The sequence below is a fragment of the Octopus bimaculoides genome, chromosome 1 (assembly GCF_001194135.2).
Source record: "Octopus bimaculoides isolate UCB-OBI-ISO-001 chromosome 1, ASM119413v2, whole genome shotgun sequence".
Lineage (NCBI taxonomy): Eukaryota > Metazoa > Mollusca > Cephalopoda > Octopoda > Octopodidae > Octopus > Octopus bimaculoides.
The window spans coordinates 6,390,020-6,392,967 of record NC_068981.1 but is presented as its reverse complement, the minus strand read 5'-3'; positions in this window follow the sequence as shown (position 1 = coordinate 6,392,967).

Below are 2,948 nucleotides of genomic sequence, written 5' to 3'. Positions count from 1 at the left end.
TATATATATATATATATATATATATATATATGAGAGAGAGAGAGAGAGAGAGAGAGACAGAGAGAGAGACATAGGTATGTGTTTCGTATAATTCTGTTGTAAAAAAAAAATCCATTTCCACATCGTAACACACTTCGTTTATTTGTCTTGATTTTTTGTTTTTGCCATAAATATTTCAAGTTTTATATGAAAATAACTTATGTAACACGCATAGAAACCATTAAACAAACACCTTTCTCTTAAACCTTTGATCTCTTTAACTACAGAGCAACACAGCACTTTCACATTCTTTTTTAACTATTTTGATATGGTCTTATTTTAGTGTAGACTAAGTTACGAGTAATGCTTGACTGCTTCTCTCCTATTTGTGCCGACTGAGGTCATTTATACACACCCTGTATACAACTGGAATATATTTTGTTCAGTTTGTGCTCTTTAAAAATTTTTATCGTGGATGTGTGTAAATTTAAAAGTTAGTTAAAGTCATGCCCAAAGATTCTTAGGCTATCTATTTAACTATCATTCTATCTCTATATGTATATGTCTGCTTATCTGTTTATATATAGATATATCAATTTATCAATCTATCTGTTTGTCTCTTTATCTGTCTGTCTATCTATCTGTCTATCTATATGTTTATATATATATACACACACATATGTATATACATATATATATATACACATATATATACATATATACACATATTCGCTGGGACACCGCTTTGAAGAATTTTTAGTCGAATGACTCGATCCTCAATTACTTATTTTCCAGTTTAAGCCCGGTACTTGTCCTATCAGTATCGTTTGCCGAACCGCTAAGTTACGATGGGTGGGCGTACATACATCAACACCGGTTGCCAAGAGGCACAAACACACACACACACACATATTGATGTATACCACGGGGGCTTCTTTCAGTTTTCACCTCCCAAATGCACTCACAAGTCCCAAGGCTATAGTGGTAGGCATTTGCCAAAGGTGGCACATAGTGGGACTCAACCCGGAATCGTATGGTTATATATGTTAATTAGATACATATAAATATTTATTTATTTATACATATATATATATATATATATATATATATATATATATATATATATATATATATATATATATATAACCACTCTATTGAAAAATATGCGAGTGTATATTTTCCTTGACTTATGGTCTCTTAGGCGTATATATATATATATACAAATGCGTGTGTGTGTGTATACACGTCTTTATGTTTATACATGTATGCGTGTATTTGTGTACTATGCTTACATTTTTTCTTTGAATGTTCATTTTGCGAATATATGTATTTAAGTGTGTGTATATAGATATGCTAAATAAATGTAAAAACATGCACACATAATTATATAGACATGAACAAATGGCAATTTAATTAGCTTGTGTTATGCAGGAAATATCTATATAAATATTCACTCACAAACAGTCAAGTTATATACATTTACAAACGTATAATATGTGCAAAGGAGGAGACAGAGGTATACATTAGAAACATATACAGATGGTTAGCGTAAATGGAACTGACTGATGTCGTAAATAATAAACATAAACCGCAAATGGAAGTTACTGGAGTAAAGAGAAATCTTTAAGTGTGTTTGACTTAGTGTAGACCTATATAGCAATTAGTCGCTCACACAAACTATCTCCTTCTCTTTCTGTTCCTCTATATTCTATATCCATACGTTTTATATATATATATATATATTTATACATACACACACTTGTGTAGGTGGAGTTGTTTGGATGCAACTACAAACAGAAACTGAAGCGGTTTTACTGAGTTAAGACTGAGGGCAAAAACATGAAAGAACTGGCCTTGTGTTACTTGTTGTTCAATATGCATGAAGATATGTTAAAATTTAGCGACTTCGATAATTTCATGACCAACCATTTCATGTTGCTGCCAATAGTTCTTCATATATTTCAGGGGTTTTTGGGGTATTTTTTTTTTTTTTTTTTTTTTTTTTTTTTTTTGTTTTCTTTATTCACTGTTTATATTCCTCTCTTGGCATACATTCACATTTTTACGGCTGCCAATCTAATCATTGTTTCTTTTTGCTCTCCATATCTTCCGCTTCTTCTTCTGTCTGTCTGTGCGTCTGTTTTATTTTTTCATTTCATTACTTCTCACTTTTTGCTCTCTTTCTTCTCTTTATGGTTCTCTCTCTCTCTCTCTCTCTCCCTCTCTCCCTCTCTCTCTCTCTCTTTCTCTCTTTCTCTCTCTCTCCCTCGCACTTAACATTTCTATATCTGTGTGTCTCATAACCTTACCTTCTCTCACTCACTACAGGTGTATATGCATGTGTGTATATTTTATGTCTACACGTGTGTGTAGATAGATGGATAGATAGATAGATAGATAGATATTTTTCTTTATTAGCCACACAGAGCTGAACACAGAGGGGACAAGTTACAAAGTAGAGCTTTTCTTTTTGTGGGGAGGAGAAGGAAATATATATAGAGAGAGAGACAGACAGACAGACGGACGGACGGAGAGACAGATAGATAGATAGATAGGTAGACATGCAAACATATGCACATGTGTATGTGTATATATATATATATATATGTGTGTGTGTGTGTGTGTGTGTGTGTGTGTGTGTGTGTGTGTGTGTAATACATAAATACACGCATACACACACACACATATATATAACTGTAATCCTTCCGAAAAAATCCTCTCTCCTTCTCCCCACCTCTCTCTCTCCCTCTCTCTATCTCTATCTCTCTCTCTTTCTCTCTCTCTCATTTTCTGCATCACTAAGCCAGTGTGTTTCTCTTTCTTCTCTATTTCTTTTACCATCGTTTGTGTATCATTGCCCCTGAACGTATTTAGCCCATGCCAGAGAAAGAGGGAGAGAAAGAGAGAGAGGGGGGAGAAGGAGAGAGAGGGGGAGAAAGAGAGAGAGAGGGGGAGAAAGAGAGAGAGAG